Source organism: Stylophora pistillata, chromosome 14, assembly GCF_964205215.1.
Source record: "Stylophora pistillata chromosome 14, jaStyPist1.2, whole genome shotgun sequence".
Classification (NCBI taxonomy): Eukaryota; Metazoa; Cnidaria; class Anthozoa; order Scleractinia; family Pocilloporidae; genus Stylophora; species Stylophora pistillata.
This window is the reverse complement of record NC_142532.1, coordinates 7,308,179-7,332,916: the sequence shown is the minus strand read 5'-3', so window position 1 is coordinate 7,332,916 and position 24,738 is coordinate 7,308,179. Positions and strand designations below refer to the sequence as shown.

At 37.5% G+C, this 24,738-nt stretch overlaps 1 long non-coding RNA gene across 3 annotated transcripts; it reads left to right on the top strand.

Moving 5' to 3' along the window:
- The first annotated feature begins 567 nt into the window (after window positions 1-567).
- On the top strand, window positions 568-19,118 carry LOC111329484 (uncharacterized). 3 transcript variants are annotated; one of them, XR_015995146.1, is made up of 6 exons: window positions 568-963; window positions 4,235-4,359; window positions 9,739-13,507; window positions 15,613-15,721; window positions 16,107-16,945; window positions 17,833-19,118. It is a non-coding gene; the product is annotated as an uncharacterized LOC111329484 (long non-coding RNA). The 3 variants fall into 3 exon arrangements; XR_015995145.1 differs by having other exon boundaries at window positions 570-963; window positions 16,107-19,118; XR_002694714.2 differs by having other exon boundaries at window positions 572-963; window positions 9,739-12,721; window positions 16,107-19,118.
- The last annotated feature ends 5,620 nt before the right edge of the window (window positions 19,119-24,738 follow it).

Below are 24,738 nucleotides of genomic sequence, written 5' to 3'. Positions count from 1 at the left end.
GTTGCAGTAAGTTGAGGTTGTTGAGAAGCGAAGTCAAATTAATTATTTATCGGCTGGCAGCGAAAGCTAACAGCCTTCCAAATGCCAGCTTTTTTAATTAAAAGTAATCAATGGTTCGACATTTCCCGTAACAGTTTTGACAAATACTTGGCAAACCGAGTTATAACATTTAGAGCGCGGCGATCAGCCTTGACATGTGTCGCGCGCGAAGTGAGGAATAATCCTTGCGCGCCCACCGCAAGGGTACCCTAGCATGTGGCCCGGCTGCAAACAGAAAATTGTGGCGGCAACATTACGATGTGTGAAAACCACTTTACACGCAGTAATCGAATTTGAGAGACTTTTTCCAGGATAGAACGTGTAGTAAAGATGTTAAAACAGTTCGCCGGTCGCTAGCGGTCCCTTTGAGTTTTTTCCTTAGGATCATCTGCCATCCTTTTCTCTAATTTTCGGCCCAATAACCTTTTCTCATGTCGATGTTTCTTTGAACAACAGTAATATCTAAAAACAGCTTTTCTTTGCTGGGAGAAAAAGCCTATAGTGTCGTAGCGCTGAATGACGTGATGAAAGATTGAGAACCATAGCACAAACTTGCCTCAAATCAGCGGGAAAGCATTCTAAACATACTAGTTCTTGAATGATTCGAACAATCAACACGCCAATCTTTCGCAAACTTTGGAACTTGTGTTTGAAGAAGTCCTCTTTCAGGAGATCAAATTTCTTGAAAGGGTTCTTAACTGCCCAAACTCGACTGGGTTGTTAGTTTAAACACCAACCTGTATACACAGTCAGGCATGCATTATTAGCTCAAAAAATACATTGAATTCGATTGATAGCTAAGGCGCTGATGATGTTGACCGCTGTCGAAACCTTCTGTTCCTACGAATAGAATGGGAAGTTAGGTCTAAAGCTTTGGGGTATACTAGCCAGGGTTGAAGGTTGAGCAACGAGGGATTGTTTAAGGTACGGTAAAGACATTTTGCTTTTATTCGCATACATCTTCGCTAAACTAACTCAAGCGAAGTTTCCGTGGGAATAAGCGGGCCTCTCGTTGGAGCAATGAAACGGATCGATCGGCGGCGATCACCTCGGTCACAGTTTTTGGTAACTCACGACATGGTTATCGTATTTATCTTTTGTCCTGTCTTTCGGACACTATTTTATGTCTTACACTAGTGCAAACTTTTCATCAATTTCAGGGACTTTGTTTGAGTAGTTTCCTTACCAAGTGAGCGCTTTGTGCAGTCCACGAAGCAGCTCTATTTCGTCACGTAAGCCGATTAAAACTTACTAAAGGAAAATTTGCGTTTGACAAACGACGTAAGGTCATCAGGACAGGGATTTTTCGAATTCAAATTGTTCCTGATTCGCCTTAGCACACCAAGTCGTAATGAGGTGACAGTTGTTCGCCGCGAATGAATGTCAATTCCGCGTGAACACGGCGTGAAGCTCCGTGCTCTGAGCGTTGTTCACCGCACGCTGCTCCCTGAAGTGATACATAAACGTCCTATAGCCTATAGCCTGATTATAATTCTAGGTTAAGTCGTCTGGAGTGCTCCCACATATCACACATCTGTTAAGGTACGTTTATCACTTGAACTTATTACAAACGGGAACAGTGTGGTAAAGATACTGCATTCAGTTTCACTACTGAAGATCATATTGAAAGGAATATAACTGCGTCGTTTTATGGCCAGTGTCAGTTGAAGACAAAACGAGAAAAGAAAATCATGGCATCATTAAAAGTTTAATATGTTTATCACCTTAAGTCGGCAAAATGAGCGATTTAGGAAAGCCGGAAGATGCTTCTGAACGATTGTTCTTACCGGCCATCATTTCTAAACGAAACGAGAAGATTTTGAAGTGTACAGATCAAGGTTTACGTGGAATTATATATAACAATTGGCCTAAGGCGTTTGAGTTAGGGACCCTACTATAAGAGACAATTAGAAGAGAGTTTAGCCTTGCGATTAATTTTATTCAATTTATCCCACAGAGGAATATCAAAGGCTCCGAAATCTTTTAATCAAGCTATGACACAATCCGGTTCGAACTGGCGGCATTTTGTTCTTAGTTTTAAAGGAATTCAATCGAATTTGAAGATGTCAGGTAGCAGCGAAGGTTTAGTGTTTATTCGGAAACAATGTTCCTTTGTTCTGTTCGTATTTGGGGACACGGGTTATGGAAGTGATCATTTACAACTTAGACAAGATATTTCATGCTTGAAGACGGAGGAATACCAGGTTTTTCATGTCCAATCAACCTTGCAAGCTGTGATGGCCGGGGAAATTGGGGTAGACGTAGTAGTAAACTATATTGACTAGCTTTGTTTATGTTTTCTTTGCTAAACCTGGAAAACGCGAATAAAGCAATTTTCCTTAAGTTGTAATCAATGAAGAACGTGATTCTAGGTGAAGAAAAGAGAAAAAGTTTGTAACAAATTGCTCCTCTATCGCACACGAAGATTCGAAGAGTCAAACGCACTCGCTCTATTATTAACGTTGGATAATAACTGATCCAACAGGGCTTCTGGTTACTTCACTAATTTAAGGGTTTCGTGACCAGATTTCTTTAAATTCACTCACTTTACCCTTTCTTTAGTTTACAAGTGGTTTTCAATAGTTTTCATTTGGGCTAGAAATGCAAAAATTAAGCCTTACAATGAAGCGGGACGCGGAAAATCTTTTCGCTTGTTAAGTGGCTTTTTATGGTTCATCTTGAATTTCATGAGTTTTGTCTCTGCCAAAAGGTTCAACCGATAAGAGCGCAATTTATTCTGGCCGCGTTCTCATTCAGAGTTGTGTCATAATTCAATATCTGCCTTAGTCACTTAAGAGAAAAATAAAAGTATCGCATTCAGAGAGAACATCTGCAAAGCTGCTCACTGATAAAGCTGACTAGCGCGTGCCTCCCAAAAAGCGGGCAGGTACTTCGGCTGTTGTTACTCGAACGCAGTCAACCCAAATTTCCTTTTTGATCTTATCTAAGCCCGTGCCTGCTCTAATTTATTTACAACACGAATTGTGTGCAAACTGAGGAATTGACATGAGAAGATGATTGCTTTCATCAACGATAGACTAAGACAGATTACTTCTGAAGATGGCACCAAGATGTTTTGAGGTCAGCCCCGAGATTGAATGTAAATTCATCCGGTTCTGCAATTTAAGCCTTTGTAGTATTTATTCAAAACCCTTCTCAATAAAAGAAACTTGAAACTCAGTCGATATTTTCTTAAACGATATTCGAGACACGCGTCCGACTCGAGTAGAATGAGAGTGAATGATTATCAATCGTTTTAGTGAGCAAACACGCCGACCACCCATAGTTGTCCAAAGAAAAACCTTATGGCTTCCCTTCGCCTGAAAATATATTTTCTTTGAGGTCAAAGGCGTGTTTAACTTACAAACCTGAAATAATAGGCGTGCCTGAAAACTGAAAGCTTTTTCTAAAGCATGTGTTGTTTGAACTCGTGAGTGACTTTTTCGATTCAACGAGATTAGACCTCAGGAAGGAAGTTTCGAAAACGAGCTGAGGAAATGGCGACATTAGTTGGGGAGGGGAAAGCGAGAGAGGTGCGGTGGATTAAACACTCTACCGCTGTCAGCAAGGTCCTTGAGTTATCACAAAATATTTCTGATAACAATACCCTGGATTTTCTCGTCGCCAACGTAAACATGGACAAATTTTGCCCTTTCACAAAATAACATGCTCGAACTATGGCGAACATCCAGTGAAGTTGCGTCGAGCTTTATTGAAATTAAGACCTCTTTTACCTCGATATCTCAAGTGAATATTTCTGGTGTAGTTTACTGGCGAACGGTTTTCAATAAGTGGTTCAATAGGGGAAAAACATTTAAAATTCTAACCAAGTATAAAAGTTTACAGCAGGACAAACTTTGCGAATCAGTGATTCAACTTGATGAGTTAAATATTTGCATGTTATATAGTTAACTGCTGGCTTAGGGAAAATATTGTTAAGTACACAACCCTGTTAAACTTTACTATAAATGTTCTCCAGAAGCTAAGACTTGGCTGTCACTGGTCAACAAGCTCCCTGTCGATGTTTTGAAATCTAAACGGTATCAGAAGATGTATGATTCGCTTTTTACGAGTTAGTTTCAATTGCTGCTTTGAACCCTTAGAAGTAGAACTAGAGCCAAGTGAACGCCAGCTAGGTCTTTTTAGCCACTCCACAGAGAGACTGATTATGTTTTTGCTTTCCTTTGTGGTTTAGCGACTGAATGAGATAGAATTCTCGTTGATGCACCACGAAAAACTTGAGAAGCTTTGAAAATGATATTCTTCAGTAATGGTTTCTAGTAGCGCACGTGGACAGAAGGCGGACAAAAGAACTTCAAGGTATGGCAAACGGTATCTCGATTTTTATCATGTTCAGTCCAAAGCTTGCTACGAAAGTTAGTAGAGCTTAATCCTATTAACTCAAGTGTATTAAAAATGTTTCTTTGGCTCCAAATTCCTCAGTTAGAGCTTTAGAGAAAATGGGGTTTTGCAGCCTCTCACACCGATGAAAGAACTAGTAATCGAATTAGGTTCAATGTTATTCAAAAGCGACCTACATGTGGCCTTCCGTAAATGTTTAGTCTTCTTCGCAAAGATAATTTTAGTGCCCGGCTCTCCGTTTCTCTAGAAAGTGTTTTCATACCAGAATATTTTCAGTTTTGTCTTGCTACTAACAGGATTTGTCATGTTACATCAACTGATTGCTTATAAGAATCAGCCTCTAGGCTGATTTTTCGTCTTTACTAGGTTAAAGCTCGGCAGCTTCATTATGTTGTCTTAAAAATAGGGCGTCTGGCATACCACAGTGAGACTAAACATAAGTTATCTCGAAAAGTTCAGAGCATTAACACAAGTTATGGTCGAATCTGCCATAAAATCTACTTATTCGTAACTGAATACTAATGTTCTTGTACCAGTTGTGATGACCGAATGATTTGTTCGCCAAGCACCAATCCAGATTTGTTTCTCTCGCAAAAAAACTTACATTTCTAGCCTAGAAGTATTTTTCTTAGCGATGTTTTGAAAACGTCATTTCAGGCTCCTAGAGAAGAGCAGTAATTATTTATCTGCCAGAACTTACAGCAAACAAATAAACATGGCGAACATGTCTGTTTGATTACTGGGCAAGTCCGAAGACATGAATACAATTACTAACGATGACAGCGTTATAGATGAGACCAAACAAACTTCACCAAGAAAGAGAATTGGAATAAATTCGAAAAACTTTTGGCAAAAATGTTTTGAAACTAAAAACGTTGGTCGATGGCTTTTAGGGGGCAGATTATACTAAGGTAATCATAGGAGCACATGAGTTTCAATTTAGGGCGTTGCAGTTTTTGAATGGAAATTCACATTTCTGTAAGTCGGGTTGAAAAGTTTCCTTTTTTAATTTTATGGAAAATAATCCAGCATTGGGTAATGCGATTCTTGCCCCTCGGGTGAAGTTGACTTAACGATGAAAACTTTTGAGTTTTAATTTTGTAAAACATTATGATCTTGGAAGATCTGTCTTGGAAGAATTAAATTGTTTTGCCAGCTGTCGCCGTAAAATTGCAATTTCCTTTTCACTCGAAAACGTTTTTACTGAAATGTATTCCTGGAAGTTTTATTTTCGAGAGCAATAAATTGCAAGCAGTTTCTCTCAAAGGATCAAAAATTGAGCTTTAAAATAGTTTTTGTCACCAAATATATTTTTTGTCTTCCAAAAGAAGGGCTTACCCACGAGGATGACATGTTTACTTAGTGTATTTAAAAAGATATGTTTCTAACCCTCTGTTATTGCTGTGCTCGTTGTAAATTCCGCCTGAGTTGAAATAGCCCATTTTTGCACCTTAGAACTGCGAGTAATTCTTTTAAGTAACCACTCTGAAATCTTACTTCAAGAAGTCTTAGAACACCAGAAAAATCCAATTTTTTGCGGTATAGCATGTTTGAAAAATTGGCTTAGCTTCATCGTCCATTTAACATGTGTTTGCAGAGGTTTTAAAAGGATAAAAACTTGCCTGGCAACATAGATATTACAGAGGTGAGAGAAACTCCAAAATCAGTCCACGAAGAAAGAGCCGGACCAAATTGGTCCGTAATCTTCTTGCGAGACGAAAATGCTTTTCATTCTTTTTGTGTTGCTCTGGCACTTATTTCTTTCTTGCTCTTCATTTTATTTAAAGTGATACAATCCATTTATTTCATTCCAGGTTTTAAGAGCCTAAGGAGCTTTGCCGAGCTGTATCAGGTCATGGGTAATGAATAGAAAAAAACCGAGAATGTATAATTAAGTAGAAACATATCTTTGGAAGTAAGAATCTTATTGCATCATGCAGAACACTACAATCCTTACGGCAGGATATCGATCTATTCGTCACTTAGAAAAAAACGAAATAAAATCATATAGGCGGTTTTTTAAGTTTTTGGAAGGTTTTCCTGAAGCTTAAGAAAGCTTCTTTAGCTAGTGAGCCTCTAAAACAAAGATTTTCAACTGAAAAATCCTTGAGTAAGCTTTCTGAGATGAAATAACCTAGTTTGATTAAGACTTAGGACATTGCATCAATGAAAGATTATCCTCTTTCAAGCTAATAACCGGTGTCGACCTTAAGTATTTGTTGGGGACATACAGCTAGAGTCTCAAGAAAATTTTGCAGGTTTTCTGACTGTTTGCTATGATTTTGAGTCTACAGCTTCCCAGAAAACCTTATCAACGTTTGCTTTTACCCATTCCAGCCAAATCGACTCGCCTTGTTTACAATTATACTGTAACTGTTGAAATGCATGGACGACGACAAAAATCAAATTTTCTCACCATAGCAAGAACACATTTTCTTGAAATATATTTTTTGCGAAGCAAATTCCTTAGTTTCTCGGCAAAGTTTTGGCGAGGTTTGGATAAGTCATAGTAGAAGTCTCTGTACAAAGAAAAAATCCTCTGTAACCTGAACAGATGAAAAAACTAAATAAATCGTTTGTGCGAGAGTATAAAGTACTTTAAACTCAGTTGTTTTCTGTCGAGTTAACCTTTCGTATACAAATACTGAAATGTAAAACAGTTGACTCAAATCTCCTTTCGATAAATGGTAAGGAAAATATTTTCTCGCTTTACAAGTGTGATCAGCATCATGATATTTTCAGTCTTTTTTTTTGTGGGTCGTGGGAGATAATTCTATGGGTGTAGCAGAGAGTTCCGATAATTTCCGAAAAGACAACAATGCTTGAAGTTAAGGTAGAACTTTCTTCATCGCAGAAAGTAAGATGCAAAAGCATCAATGACATGTTTTGGGTCTGTTCAAGTGTTTTTTGGTCTTTCTAAGCGAACGCGAATTTTATTCATATCTTCCTGTAGAGTGACTGGCAGAGTATTAAGACAACAGTCATAGAGACGTACCACAAAATACTACATGAGCCAAACGAAACAACAGATGTCTTACAAAAATTGAACATGACTTCCTTGACAGCTTTTGACGAGGCAGCATCAGCATCAAGGGCACCATAGAAACTAATTTTTTTCATTCCTAGTAACTTTAAATTTGTTCTGTGTATTTTCTTAAGAAACTTCAATGATAAAGTTAGCTGAGCTTATATGAAGTTAAGCATTTCCATTCATCTTTTGCTATTTATTGTCCCCTAGAAATGACCTGCTAAGCGTATATGTTAAAAATTCTTGTAATTCTATGCTGCTCTCTATCTGATCACTTCGTGGTGACTCACACAACTCTTGTAGAAAGCAAGAGCAAAAAGTACGGCTTCCAAAACTGAGGGAAGACCTTCCTATACGTCGGAAAGATGAAAACGATGACAGCATTTTGGAAATAGTTTTCAACACACTGAAATGCAAAGATTTGGTTATTTTGTTTGTTCTCAGGGCAGTTATGTTCGCAATAAAAAGCAACAAAGTAAGGTCTGTTAAGAAAACTGACAAGCAAACAAGTTATCAAATTCAACGAATTGCCAGCTTTCAGAAACTAGAAATAATCTCCAGAGTTAGAGATGAAGATGCACCTTGTTTAATGAGAGAGTCATCTCTAAAAGTTTGCCACGTTTGTCTGAGTTTGCTTTGTATGTGTATTCGAGTAACAATATATCTTGTGTCGATGTGTAGATGTTTGAGTGTAAAATAAGTTAATAAACATTGATATATACTAAAAATTAGGTAAACCGAATGAGCGAAGAAGCAAAAACTGGTTTAGTTCTGCAAGTTCAAGTTAGTTGGGTCAACGCAAGTTTCTTCTGTGATTTTCGAGAGGGTTTTGAAAATTCCATGGATCTCTGAGGATAACTAAACTGACCCAGAGCCAGATATAATACACCAAATTTTAAATTCTAATGTAAGTCAGACCAAAATTGCTGCATAATCTAAAAAAGGCTAAAATGTTTGTGCTCACAATGACAATTTTTAAAATTAAACGGGGACATTGCCAAGGGAAGGAAAAGATTAACGTAACAACTTGAGAGTCAGAATTTTAAACTGTGGAATATTTAAGCCTAAAAAAGAAATATATATATATATATATTTCTAGGAGGCGAGGAGTTTTCATAAAATTCAAAAAAAATCTGTTGAATTTTTTTCCTTGGAGGACCAAACCGCCTCTTGTGAGTCTGATAATTCATTTTCATTAACCTTCAGAATCAATATATCTATGTACACATGATATTTTTCTAAAACTGGCGTTTTTAATTTGTATGTTTGGTAGAGAGTGATGAAAAATTCGTTCTTTCTAATTGTATTTTCAATTATAAGGTTTATTTGCTGAGGTGCTATCAGGGAGATGTTCATTTATGGTTTTCATTCAACTAACTAACACCTGTCCCGAATTTAATGGCTGCCATTTTCCAAGTGTATTACTTTAATACCAGCACTAGATAAGATTCTGGGACCTGATATTTTCACTTGCCTTGTATATCTAGACTACCTTCATTAATCAGTTTAGAACGAAATAGATAAGCTCTTTAAGGTTGTTTCAACGTACCCGGAATGGAATTGTTGCCAATTCGCCTGCGTGGCTAGAATTTTATATTTGCAAAAGAATTTCTCCAGAATTGATGTAAACCCACGAAGAACAAGACAGAATAAATCGTTGCTTAAACCCGAAAAAACAAAAGTTAGATCTGTCTTTGGTGTCAGTGAAAAGTGCTCTATTGATTTCCCTCGTCATTAGAACTGCTGTACCGGTAGACATCAATTGCCAAATCTCCTTCTCCTGGGAAAAACCAATTTCCGAACACAATTAAAATAGTTTAAACATTTTAATATGCGTCATGAGCCCAATTTTAAGGAAAATAAGCTATACCCTTACAACGGAAGAACAACAGTTTCAAATGACAGTATTAAAACTAAGTTTTATGAATATCCATCAAGGAAAATATTATCTTAATTCGACTGGAAGTACTGAGTAAAAAGTGCAAGTGTCATTTGATAGTTGTGGTTGCTCATTTTTTCAAATGTAAATTTATCAACAAGACGTAAAGTCCAATATTCGTTGAAGAAATGAGTGAGGCTCGTGAAATCTCAGAGACAACCTTGAGCGACCAGTGCATGTATTTTTCTGTCCAGTTCTTCAGATTTTTCACAATCTTTTCAACGGCCAAAATCGCTGAATCTTTCCTTCGTGTCCTTTTAACGGGATGCGTCAAGTGGTTACGACAGTGAGACCTTATTCAAATTTGTACAAAGATAGATAAAATACTTCAGGAACAACCATAATCGTTTGAATTTTTATATCTCCGCAGAAACCTATCCACATAAGATGGAAGTGTGCAAACTGATCCTCAGCTTCCCGCCTTTTTACGTGGCTCGCTATTGTTCCACAAGAAGCCCCTAAAAGGTTTTCTTTTGTTATACTGATAAACATTTCGGCTTATCTGTTAAATGTAAACGACTTCTTTGGAACTTAGTAAAATAAAAGCTTTCAACTCTACTACTTTGTTTTAACTATAGTATGTGTCTCTTAAAAGTAATTACGCCCACAAATCAGTTTTCTTGCACGAGATTGCCAAAGAAATAGAAAATTTCGGTTGCTAGAATAGAGATGATATTCTATTCGCTAGGAAGTTTTTGACTAATTTGTTGTTCTTCGTAAAAACGAACACGAAAGGTTTCAATTTCCTAGTAGTTAGAGCAAGCCGAAACTAGATCTCCTAGTTCCCACGTTCACAAAAGACAAGAAAGAACGCTAAGCCTCTGCTTGGATCTAAAAGAGTCTCTTTTGTTTTTCACGTGCTAGTCTCTTTTGTTTTACAAAATTGCCTTCACATTGCTAATCCCATCGTTCTATAGAAATAGTTGAAGCAATAAAATTGTAATAAACCACAATTCATCTCACAAACGTTGGTCGCTCTTTGTGTCTTTATTGTTTTCACATTCCTATCTTTGTTTTAAGATCAGTTTGGACGACCTTTGCCAGAGAATAGTGGAACGTTTATTCAACAGAGGTCCGTGGAATTTAACCCGGGAGGAACTCCACTTTACTTCGTCTCTTGAAACCAGGAAGCTTTTATTGCATTTGTTAGGTGGAAGTGTTAGACCGATTTTAATTACAAAATTGTCCTATTATGCTCTTTGAAAAGCTTTTGAATCGGAGGCTAATATTCGCGGTAATGCTCTGATCACTGGTAAATTCGCCACACAATAGGCGCTTTCGGTCAATTAATTTGCAATGGCGTCCTTGTCGGTACAAACAGAAAACGTGATTATGTACTGCAACGTTGAAGATTTCACTTCATTGTGGCGATCTTACCGCAAATTTTTATTTATTTAATTATTTCTTCCCCATTTAATTCAGCTCTTCTTGCAAAAACATTCAGGCTCAAGAATTCTTTCTGGTGGTGGTCGTTTCGAAGCGATGCAAGAAATTTTACTTCGTTTGTCTTCGTGTAAACGACCTTTTAAACATGACTGACCAAGAAACCCTTGAAATTGTGTAAAAAGCAAATTTCGCTGCAATTACGGGGCTTGATGATTTTTTTCCTATAACTCGGTCGAACTTTTCTGTAATGACTTAACAATTTCCGACATAATAACACAATAAGAACAATGGGGAGATCAGTTACGGAAGAATTTTCCACAACCTTGGACATGCAACTCTTTTATTATTGATTAAATTTCTTCTCGTGAAGTACTTGACACCGAAAACCACGGTGTCGTACTTTCAGCACTAAGTTTCAATTTTGCGCTATTAGAACAAATCTTGACCATTGCGTGGAACAAAATCTATATTTTCTTGGTAAACACATTAAAGGTTGAATGACACATGTTGTCAAGCCTTTATCGGAAAATCCGTTGAATTTATGAACAGTTCTTTCAGGCCTAATTCTTTATTCATTAGAGTGGTACATTTTTGCATAATCAGAAGCTTCGAGGAGGGCTTTCCCAATTTCCGTACCTTGACATGTTGGTTGGATAATGTTCCCATGTGCGGGAGAAGTAACTGCACGCACGAATTTTGAAACACACACGAGAACAAAATGGTAGTCAAAATATTTGGGAGCGGTTTGTTCGGAAGCAAACATGTACCATGTATTACCCCTCTAAAATAGGATTTTGCTGTACACAGACATATTGAACACAAACACTACGCAAAAATATTTGTTCTCGAATATTAGTTGTTGAAATTGTGCGATATAAACCTTAACTTTTTAAGCGCGTTCAACTCTAGCATTACACATCGGCGTTCACGAATGGGGAAAAGTATCACCTTATTTTACATGGGAGGCTTTGCTTCGGTTTTTTATGAAGAAGGACGCTGTGAAAAAGGCCTTTGTTTTAGCCGTTTGTTTGTTTAGAGGTAAATTGATTTTTTTTTTTTGCGTGGGAAAAATTGACAGTCAAACTGTCGCTTCTTAGGATTAAATCTGACCCTATGTTCGTCATAGGCAAACCTCATCGGTTTTTGCATAAAAGTGATTCGTTGCAATTAAAAGTAGGGTCCGACTTTGGTTTACACACCTTCCCCGATCAATCGTCTCGTTTGTTCAGGGGTTGACACTTATTCAAACCTTTTGTCTCAGAGCCTGTTATTACTCAAAGAAATAATGTTTATCATCGACTCTTTCCAATCTTCCTTAAAAAAAGAATTTCTCGCTTCGGTTTTAATATTGATTGTAATCATGCTGTCTAATTGAACAGCAAAACAGTTTTCGCTTTAGCGCCCATCATCTAAAACAAAGACATCGTTATTGCCGTTTGCGGAATATTTCGTAGGCGTTTCAAAATTCTTGACAGGCAATTTTGCCAGTGTACTTTAATAAAAGTGAACAAAATTCCAAACTTGGGTCTCCGTTGATAAGGTAGCCGTGAATTCTAATTATCCTTCTTGCTGCAGCCTGGGGAAGATTGTTGTGTCAACGACGCCAAAGTCTGCCATTTTTGCAGTGTGTATCGCGCAATAGTTTATTGTAATTGTTTGGTTTCTCTCGATGTACACGAAAAACGAATTCAAACAAGTTAGGAAAATAAACTTATAAATTTTGAATTCTGTTGACTTAGAACTGGGCTGGTTTGGTTTGCTGTTGGCGAGTTAAATATATGTCCGGATTTACAGTTTAGTGCAGATAAAATAGCCGAATAATGAATTTGTTTGTTAAGAGAGAATAATTTTTGAACAGAAACCTTGGCTGACACGGACTCTCGGGTAACGCGAATCGTTCAAGATTTAGTATTTTCCTGAAAGAAAAGACCACATTCGAACTCGAGTTATGTGATGCTGTTGTCGAGGTAACTTACAGAAACTTAAATTTTTTAGGCTGATTCTAATGCATCACCCAACTTCAGTACAAGTGAAAAGTATATATGCCCGAGGCGGTTGACAGGAGTTTTACTGTGACTATTTTGATGGCAAAGAACTTCACAGTTGAGCTTCATTGGACTAATGCAATTTTCTCTTCCGCCAGTTATCAACACAATCTCGGCCTTACATGTTTGTCCAAAATAAAAACTTAACATTCGATAGAACAGAGATTTTAGTAGTCTTTGTCTTAGATCTACCTTAACTTCGTTTACATTCGTTTTCCTTCGGTAAATGTTTTCGACAGTTTTAGATACAATATCCACTAGTGAGAATATTTTATAACAGAAGCAAAACGCTTCTCCAATACACTAGGATCATATTATCTTCTGATATTGTGGTGGTTCTTGTTGAATTTACTGTACTGTTTTAGCTCCTAGCGAGAGCTGCGCTCAGGATTGCTTTGTTATGAGAAAAAAAAATCTTTTTAAGTGATTTGGACAAGAGAAAACACTGTGCACCTTAATCAGCATAATGGTAAAAATACCAAGGTATCTCGGGAGGAACATGTTACATCAACTCTGAGGGTGCTTTCACGCGAGAATGATCGTGACGCTAAAGAAAGCAGCGTTTAAATCATCAAGTAATCCTTAGAGTATTCACAAAGTGATAGCATAGCCAACATTTGAGTGGAATTACAAATATTGGGCCATGCAAGACTTCCAGGACAAACACTCTCCCGAAATATTGTCCTACAAACGTTTACAAACTCGAAAGTAAGTTTCAAATTATGGAAAACAATTGCTAATATAAATTAAGGAATGCATCGACGTTTTAAGCCCCTTTTCTTTCGAATTTAACGATGTAAGGTGTTCTTCCTCCTTGAGAGAATAATTTTAAGTAGGATTGTATTCGTTTTGCGAATGTCAACAAGTGTAAAGTAATCATTATGTTTCATTCACACAATCTTAGAACAACACGGCACGAAAACCCTTGACTTAGCTTTCCCTGCTCATTTAAACTGTGTCAGTTCCAAAAACATCATCACTGTTGCCATATTTGAAGGATTTTTAAAACGCCTTCTGCTTAGTTCCAGGGAAATAATCACCTCAAAAGGGTAGTATATCGGCCCTGTAAGTAGCCTGGTATAAAATATGTCCGTTTCGTGCCTATATTGAAGTTTAGGGCTGGTTTGAGTAATACATGGGAAGTCTTCAATTTACTTTACTCCTTTCAAATCCTGATCAGAAACTTATACTGTTATCTCTCTCGACCTGAAATTAGCAATTAGTTCATCCCATACTTCATCGCTTTTAAACTATATTTTCAGTAGATCTCCATATTTTAGTACAGATATTTCTAAATCCTTTTGTTAAGCGGAGTTTGGGTTTTGGAAAATCTACTTCAGTTTAATGTTAAAAATCCGTTTTCTTTATTTTTTTTCTCCAATCAAAGTTTGTACGCAACCGCGCAAATTTTATTTCGAACGCGAAACAATGGATGTATATGTTTCAAATTTTCCCGTTAGCACCTCTCTGCAAATTTACTCCTTGCTGCCATCAGTGTTTTCTTTGGATAACTTTACAATGCCACAGTTCTTCCAATTTCGGTGTATTCAGCTTCACAACATGATAAAATATGCCTTTATTAAAAGATTAAATTTTTTTTCAGTCGTGAATGCTTTGAATGGAGTTGTGTAGTTTGAACATGGTTTGAGTGACACCTCATAACCGGTTTTTTGTAAAATAGACACTTTGAACAATGCAAGATTTTGCTAACTTTCGGCTCTAATGGAACAAACAAGGCTTGTGAAATGTTTGAAGAAAGCTTTGCGGCACACCTGACAAATGAACAAGGAAATTGTCACTGTTAAAATCAGATGTTGTTCAAAAGAAATTTCAAAAAAGACAGTAGGAAATTTTTAGGAGAAAAGTGGAATAAAAGTTTAAGAGAACAAAGGAATACAGGAATATGTTTGTTACGTTTCGCATTTAATTTTATAGGACGTTACCTTGCCGTATATTCAAGAAATGCATATGTTCACTTATGAGAAAAAATTGAAATAAGTGATAGTTTTTTGGTTGATTTGGTCACAAGGCAAATAACTCTGTTTTTATGAATCTCGGCTAAAATGAAACTAGAGGTTGTTTAAAATACTGGTATTCTTTCTTCATAAAAACCAAGCATTTCAGCCAAGTAGTTTGTTTTGATCCGTTTATCCAGCTTTGTCCATGCTATAAAGTGATTGCACAAAAAGGCCGCGTTTACTTCAGCTGACAACTATTACCGGCCTACGAGATGAGAATTTAAAAACCCATTTCTTTGGAATATGATATAGTATTAATTTAAAAGAGATTGTCATATTGAAGCAGTTGGCATCAACTTCCCTAATTGCTTTTGTCGCGGTTTTCATTTGGTACAGTATGCGGCAAGGGTTCTATCTTTTGTTTACTTAGCTTTTAGTTCTATTGCACATCTTTGGGAAGACCTAATAAATCCCATTTATATTGATAAGTGAATTGCCTGAATGATTTGTTCATACCGCTAGCTTTTTTTTTCATAGACACATATTCCAACTTAGAAAGCAAATTATTGTTTCCCCCCCCCCCCCCCCCAAAAAAAAAAAATGATACATGGAAAATTAAATTCCAATTGTTGTATTTGGATTTCCGTTCTGCTCTCCAACACTGTAGATTTTCATGGCGACCCTTAGAGAATGCCTTCCACCTTTTCTTCATCCATTGTGTGCATCTCCTTGAGTTTTAGTTTTTGCTTTCTTAGTACTCCAGGAGTCCATGAGGTTGAAATATTAGTTGAGCACTATGTCACCCACTTCCCCATTTTCAGTCGCACAAAGTTGCTATTGTTTTTTTTTTTTTAGAGAAATGGTCTGGCGTAGTTGATTAATTTTATCAGCCCCAAGCGATTATAAACAGCTGATAATCTCTTTATCAGCCCCTGTAGCTGCTTATGGCAAACTTGCAGAACAGGTAAGGTGGCTCTGCAGTTTCTGGTCGGAATATTGTGTAAAATTTATGATGGGTTTAAAGTTAGTCTTATCTTTTTTAATTAATAAAAAATATGGCTCCCTAACCAATTTTTGCCATTAAAGCAAATGAAGAAAAATTGAGGGTGTTTTCACCTATAAAGCTGTTACTATGGTAACTGTGGGTTGAAGATATACTTCGAAACATGAACTGGAAATTTCTTGAAACTAAAAATTTGTTGTAAATTAACGCAGGATAATGGATGGTATTTATAGCACAGAAGCCCAGCTAGCTGCTTTGAGCCGCCCTAAAATTCTAAGTATCAATTTAATTCAGTTTCATAGAGTTTTGCAAAAAACTTAAGCTTCTGTGTTGTTCTTTTTTTCAGATTTCATTGGAGGTGCAGTTTTATTATAGAAAAGAAAAACGTCCAGCAGATGACCGATACACTTTTCCAGAGGTGTCCGTATGGAACATTTTGCAAAATACCTACAAGGACGTGAATTTTCCCCAAAATATTTGAGAGGATGCGCGAAAAACACTCACACTTTTCACTGCCTGTAATACTTGCTCATCACTATTACTCAGTTACATATTGAGAACAGGAACCTCTCCATCAAGTGCAGTTACGAGGGAGAGATATTTTGCCGCCAAGATAAGTATGTGTGTGTGTGAAGAAAAAAAAAAAAAAAAAAAAACACTACAAACAGTCTTTACCATTACAGTCAGTAAAACTTGCTCATCACTACTACTTATTATTTTGCTTTTCATCAGAAGACCCAAGTGGCCCTAGGTGCGCTTTTATAAATAAAAAATAAAAAAAAAAAACATCAGACAAAAATCTCCTTATGAGGGCCGAATGCGATGGCGTGGCCCCGCGACTCTTGGCCATAAGATGCGAAGCTGAAAGAAGAAAAACAGACGCTCATATGATAAAATACTTATTGACTGAGTTGGCTCAAGACAGACAGGAAAATATTTGGCTCTCAGTCATGACGCATGGACCACGTGCTAACCTTGAGCCAAATATTTTCCCACCTATGCCTTCCACTTAGTCAACAGGACAGCTGTAACAATTTTTCTTATAATTGTATACAATGTATGACCTGCTAATGAAAGGAAATGAGAGGAACGTTACACGGCAGAAAGAGAGAAACGAGTAAATATAGAGAGGAGGAGGGAATAAGGATGCTGAGACTAGGAGAGACACGGCCAGGAATTTGAGAGGTAAAAGATAGAAAAGAGACAACATTGTTTTCATAGTACCGCCATAGATCAAATACTTTCGAAAAGACTTGCCTATTCGAAAACAAGTTATGAAAACGTTGATCATTCAATCTTCTAATCAAATTGTCTCTGTGTACTTTTCCTCCTATAGGTTAGTAAAATTAAATTACATGGTATTTCGATCATTATCAACATGAACTCAAGTCATGCTAAAATCAGAACAATTGGACTCGCTCAGTGAAAAGTGGTCCCTTAAATGCCATTCCCTTTAATGAAAAGGAAGGGAGCGAGCCTTAATCCACTTGGAGGAAAGATTATTTTCCCAAAAATTGATATGAGGTCTTTGGCATAGAGAAAGGGAAGAGAAGAGGAAGGGAAATTCAGATACGTAAATAGCCTTGTGTGATTGGTATCACCGGGACAACTAGGTAGCTTGAACACAAGACATACAGACTCAAAAGGAAACGTTTTGCCCAACGTGGATCAACAGGTCATATTGTGCTGGGCTCTGTATTACCCGGGGCTAAATGGATAAGAGGGAAAGAAAGATGAATAAATGAGAAGACATAAGCAGCAGGTGCCTAAATGAGAGTCATTTTCCGAGTAAAGGATACCCTCTGTGATGCCTCTAAGTTTTTCCAAAAGATTGCTAAAAGATGATATATAGAGGATTGAAATTTCGTCATGTCACAGGTAACGCGCAGGTTGCTAAGCAAGGAACAAAATGGCAGCAGCAGTAGTCGAATTCTTGGCATATTTGAGGATAGTTTCCGAAATTTTGGGTTACTCTCTGGGATCTCAAACTGCAGTGGGTGTCATGACTTCACATACATTATTATTGGAAAAGATAAAATATGATATTCATAGGCATTTTTCCCCTTTTGAAGGAGACTACCTAAGAAAATCTATTGCAACACAAATGATGATCAGTGAACTGCAACTTTGAACGCTGAAGCCGTGCGTGTTGTTGATCCCGGCCTCCTGGATGTTTATGATGAGATCTTGGTCGAGCGCAGATTGAACAAAAAATATTCCAGACAGCACCACTGCAGATTCGAGAGAAACTCTCGAGGACTTTGACAGGTGTCATTCTTCCTAGAGCTGATTGAAACCTCTAGAGATTATTATCTACCTTGACATAAACAGAACAACACAATGTATCAAAGCCCCTGTTACAAGGAACCTAGATATTAATGACTGCCAAGTCATCGCCCTCCTAAATTATCAGGTGATAAAAATCTAGGGCTAATAATTTAGTCACTAAATCAGGGAGCATCCGCGACAAACCCGACTGCACATAGTGTGCATTTCTTTTGTTCTCACCACATTTTAACGTCATCTATAATAATAGAATAGAAGGGGTGCAACGACGTGCGACTCGGCTTATGTTACCCGATTTTAGCTATAATGAACGCCTAAAACGTCTCAACCTGCTACCACTGGTTTACCGCAGAGAAGTCAAGGATCTTTCAACTTTTTATAAACTGAAGTGCGGGCATTTTAACTCTTCACTTAAGTCGTATTTTCAATTTTGTTCAGATGAGAGATTAAGATCGCATGCAAGTAATAAACTAAGAATTAATAGATTCAGGACGGAACTTTTTAAGGGAACATTTTTTAATAGGATTCCGTATCTATGGAACAATCTGCCTGATGCGTTGAGGACGGCTAGCTGTAGTGTTTCTTCTTTTAAGAGACTATGCACTAATTTTTATAACGATAGGGTTTTCGACCCTGAGCACCCATGTACCACCTGGGCTAAACCAGCACTTAGTTAGTAAGGTTGTTAGTTAGTAAATTAGTTAGATTACTCAGTTAGGTAGTTAGCAGCTAGCCAGTTACATACCTTGATTAAGTTTTTTATATATCCGTATATTTTCTTCATAATGGGTTGACTAGCACGTATGGTTCGTCAGTTCCCTTCTAGTCTTCCCCACTGCCTTGTTATGTAACCCAATTTGTTATTATTGTGTGTTCTTTTGTTTTATTTTCCCATGTAATTGCAGTGAAATGGAATAAATTAAATTAAATTAATAATAAAAAAGGTCTTTATTAAGAATTATTGTGCAAACAGACGTGCAACAATTAGCATGAATAGAATGAATAAGGAAAAAGAAAAGGTATTAATTACTATTGAAAAGACATCTATTAATAAAAACTAATTTATTTAAAACGGCTTGTCTGAACCTTAGGCAAAATATAATTATGCGACCTAGTTCTCAACTGCCGTGTTCTCTGGGGAGGTAAGAGATCGCTCAACGCAGTGTTGGTGGAAAATATCCTTTGCCATAATTTCTTATCTCTATTACAACGGATATCCAAGATACTGTGTTGCTTTAAGCAGTAACCCAGCTTATAACACCTGGCAAAGAGCTTATCAATTCTACTTAATTATTTACTATAAAAAGCACCCCCCCAGACCTCAATAGCATATGTAAAAACTGAAAGAATCAAACTTTGAAAAAGTAAAGGCTGATAGTTTCGAAAGAAACTGTTTGGGGCTGCGTCGGTGGGAGTAACGAAATAATTTGTTTGGGGCTGCGTCGGTGGGAGTAACGAAATAATTTGAAAAAGTAAGTCCAAACTCTCAATAGGGTAGCCATAATATTTACATAATCTCAAAATATACAACCTACTGCTAGCCTTACTAAGTAGATAATCAATATAAGTGTCCCAATTAACTGGCACTTGCTCAAAGGTAACACCCAATAGTTTCAGTTTTTCTTTCCTCCCTATGATCTCGAGTGGTTCAGGAGGCGTCTTGGAAGTCTTTCCTCGTAAAAGAAGTTCCCATGGTTTCGTCAAGTTGACTTTCATGCAGTTCTTCTCGGACCATTCAATAAAGGATAGGACTTCCGTTTGGGATTCATCTAAGCCTACATTTGCCTCGATTGGTAAACTAATAGTTATATCATCAGCAAATTTAACTAGAAGATTCTTATTAGTATTAACAGCTTTGATATCGTTAATAAAAATAGAAAATAAGACCGGCCCCAGGACTGTACCTTGAGGAACACCCCTATTTATAGAAACATGTTCAATACTATGACCATCGACAACAACTCTCTGCTTTCTATGATTTAAAAAACTAATAAGCCAATTAATAATATATGGATTAATGTTAACTTGCTTTAATTTACTACAGAGGGAATTGTGTGATACAGAGTCGAAGGCTTTACTAAAGTCAAAGAAAAAAATTCTGACAAAATCGGCGTTACCATCAAGCCACTTTAACCATGTGTGTTGACATTTAATTAATGCCATAGTAGAGTTATGGCCACCTCGATAGGCAAACTGATCTAAATCAATATAATCATTGCAAATACTGGAAAGTTCAAACCTATAGACCAATCGTTCAAAAAGTCTCATGATAATAGCAGTTAAAGAAATTGGCCGAAGCTGGGTGCAGCAAGTCAATGGAGACTCCTTAGGTATGGTTTGATGTCTGCCATCTTCCAAGAGGATGGTACTTTATGTTGTTGCAGCGAGCTGTTAAACACATCGGTGACAACAGGGGCAAGATCATGGGCAAATTCTCTAAAAAGCCAGTATGGGAGCTCATCCGGGCCACAAGCAGTCCTCTTAAGCTTGGAAAGAAAGTGTGTGACAACGTGAAGAGGTATTGTAAGTATCCTCGCATCATCAGGAATATCAATTGGTGCAGGGGCTATATATTCAGGATCAGAGTTTATGCTACAAAAATATTTATTAATGATGTCTGGATGAATAACTGAGCTGATCAACTGGGGTTGAGTGTCTCTTCCAGTAATGGCATTGACAGTGGACCAAAAAGCATGGGAACCCCTACCGGACATACAAGAATCCTGCTTGACAGCCTGTCGTTGATTTTCCCTAATAAGATGGTTCATTCTGTCCTCAAGGCCAAACAGGGAGTGGTTTAGATCTCTTTTGCAACCTGTTCCTAAATTTCAAAAGATGTTTAACCAATGGTGAAATGAAAGGAGGATTTATTACTAAACAGATTCTTTGTTGCACGGCAATAAAGAATCTAAAAAATCAAATCTAGTGTTGACGTCGAGAAAAATTTTACCCAATTCCTTTTTGCCCCATCTCTCGAAGTTAGAATTAACCAGTCCCATCAGTTTGTACATGCAATTATTGATATCGAGAAAGATAAATATCATACTCCTTTATCTGGTACTTTGAGGATTGGTAACTCAAGACATTTTTAACACCACTTTGAAATTGCAACAAGCATGCAAATAGCTTTATAACATAACCAAAGTAAAGCGCGCTCTCTGACTGGTCAATTTAGCGTCCCCCATTTTCCCATGGGTGTACGCTGCTGACGGGAGCAAATGCAAAGACTATTTTTTCGCGCGCGCATGTTTTTTCTGATCACGTAGGATTTGTTAAATAAAAGTGAACTCTTTAGCTACAATGTATCAATGTTATGTTATAAAACAAATGGTAAACACCTCAGCGTACACTATTGAGTTATGGATGCACTTGGGAGGTTTGCTAAGCACTCAAGAAGCTAGAGTCGCTCGAGGCGATAGCCGAGAGCGACTCTTACGCTTCGTTCGTGCTTAGCAACCTCCCGCGTGCATCCATAACTCAATAGTGTACGCTGTGGTGTTTACCATTTGTTAATTTAAGACCGCACAACGTGACCATGTTATTGAATAGGTGATTGGTTTTAGTTTATTAAACTATTCGCATATATATCTTATTTAAATTGTTCATTTGATTTGTATAATTTATATTCATTTTATTTACAGATTGCATGTATCCTTTATTCAGTCGGAATACTGAATATACAGTTTTATCTAGAATAGTGTAATGTAGAATACCGCTTTATCAGTCAATAATGTAGAAGTATAACTCGCACAGGTTTGCCAACATTTACAAGACAAACCGGATCGAGTTAGTCAAAGCCTCAAAAGAAATTTGCGGCAGTTTTTTAAGAGACAGAGGGTAGAGACAAAAAGGGAAGCGTCCCTGACAACCAAGAACTCCTGCAAACTTTGGGTAAACCTGAGGCGTGTATTCAGAATTGTGCTGCAGTTATTTTTTTGGAGAAATCACTATAGATTAACAGAACAAAAAGTGGGTAATAGTCCTGCTGAAGCAACAACTAGAGATTAATTATATTACATACTGTACCGAAACTTTTTGTTTCTAGGAAAAGCACAGTCTCCATATAGGTACAATTGATCGTTAACCGTTGGTTTTTGTTTAACAATCAGATTTCGTCTTCGGAATTTGGTCAGCCAGGTGCTAAAATAGGTCGTACATATGTGCATGTTTACGCGAATAAAATTTGTTTTCGGCCGTGGCGTTTTCGAGACCTTATTCCATTCCCTTGGGCTTTGAAAGTGCCAATAGTTCTTCCATCTGACGAAAGGCTAACGCTCAAAACGTCACCTATCAAGTCTTTTGCACGGTGGCCAATTTATCAACTCAGTTGATAAAACCGAATACCAAAACCCCGGGTAAGAGGATATTTGTAAAAATCCATTGAAAAATAGTTAGTAGCTACTAACTATGATTGAAAACAGTGAAGATGGACAGTATCGACGATCTAGTCAAGTCGCATCCTCGGAGACCCAGGGGCTGTGAGTCGATTTCAAGTTAAGGGCAGAAGAGCCCCTGGGGACATTGTCTTACAAGACTAGTTCCAAACGGTCGCAGTCGTTCTGGCATCTGATTGGTGCCAGAAAATATTTGTGTTTTTCTGCCCAATCAGAGTGAAGTGTCCTTTATAATTTGCTGTGACTGAAACTTTTCCAATCCCGTGAAGCTATTTCGTCGCACGGGCCACGCTGGTAATGTCGAGCAACTGGCGCTTACGCAACTTTTTGTGCACGCCCGGCCAAAATCTAATGTGATCTTCGCTTGAAAAAAAAGAAAAGCTAAACGTGGAAACTTTTGTTTATTAGATATGGATAGATAACCCTGTATTAAGCTGACATTTACAATAAAGGAAACCCGACCTTTCCATCCAATATTTCTTGGTCCAGTTGGTTTTGTTTTCCCCAATGAAAGCAGCATTGATTTCCAATGATCAAACGTATTTAACTTGGTCTGCGACAATCGACAAAAGAGGTGAAATGACAATGACCCAGGGACTAGAAGAGAATCCGTGGCCTTTCGAGCTCAAGAATTTGAACACTCTACACGACAGTTGAAAGATTAAACTTTTTCCAAACCCCTTCGGTAACTGTCCGAAAACATATCTCCTTTCCACGATGTTCTCGATTATTAGTTTTTGTTCAGATTTTAATTAGCTAACCGGAAACACAGCTAAGCTTTTTTTTAGCGCTTGCTGGAGGTCGTCCACGTACTTAACGTTCTCTACAACCTTGGCCATATTGCGAAAGACTTTACTACAAAGCAACGAGTAGAATTTGGCGCGCACAGAAAGCTACGTAAGCGTAAGCGCCAGTTGCTTGACATACCTGCGTGGCCCGTGCGACGAAATAACTTCACGGGATTGGAAAAGTTTCAGTCACAACAAATTGTACGAAAAATCTTGAAAGATTTAGGCTTACATCTCATCTAACGTTTAAAGCGACATATCAATGCTTGCAACCATTATGTTTTACACGAACACATACATACATACATACATACATACATACATAGTTTATTTGTTAATGCAGGTTGGTAAAAGTCAGCCAATGGCTGATGTGGACCTGCCTATCTAGAACATTAAGGTCTAATTGCATTAACTAGGATAAATACAGGTGTGAGGTATATAGGAAATTAAGAGTATGTAAAAATTACTATGTCCATTGTAATCTATTATCAGTAACTGAAAGGATAAATAGATAAATTGAATTAAATAAATTGAATAAATTGTTCAGAAATAATAAAAGTCATCATCCTTGTTTGTAATCAGGCATGATTCCTTCGCGAAACTTAATTTATCTAGTAGTGTCTTATCTTTTTTTATGTTGTTCTTAAAACTTGCGTAGCTAACAGAAAGTTTATATGATTCAGGCAGGATATTCCACACGGTAGGCCCTCTATAGGATAAGGTTGTTCTTCCTAAGGAGTAATTGTACTTTGGTACCTTAAATCCATCCCTTCTTCTTAGATTATAGGGTCGCTGCTCAGTTTTGTGAAATAAATCACGTATTGGATTAGGTACTAAACCGTGATAAGCTGAGTACATGAATGAGATTAACTTTAGTTTGTAAAAATTAGTTAAGGGCTGCCAGTGAATGCGTTTCAAGGTTTCCAGGTTAACTTCTGCAAGACCGTGTATGATCTTAGCTTCTCTTAAGTGGATCAGTTCAATGTCATATGGCAAGGGGGGGGGGGGGGAAACAAGTTCCCCAGACTAGCATACCATAAGTAACACCAGGGACAATGCTTCTAAAGTAAATGGCCTCCAGTACCTTCTTAGGAAGGACCCTCAATCGCTTTAGATATTCGACTTTTCGACTAAAGCTCTTACAGACAGCGGTGATCTGGGGCAATGTTAATTAAGAGTCAATTACTACCCCCAAGCAGACACTTGAATTAACATTACTTAGGATCTTGTTTCCGAGTATAACTGGTTTCAGGGGGCCATAAAAGCTGTTTCTATTGAGTACCATGACCTCCGATTTCCCACTAGTTAACTTGTTATTTCTTCACCAGTTATATACATCCCCCAATTATCCACTCCAGTGCAGAGCCACTTAAGCCCAGGGATTGAAGCTTTAAATCGAGTACCGTGTGTGAGACACAGTCAAATGCTTTTTTAAAGTCGATGAATACAACACCCACTACGCCCCATTATCTAGGGCTATTTTCCATTTCTTTCAGTGTTAAGTATGTCA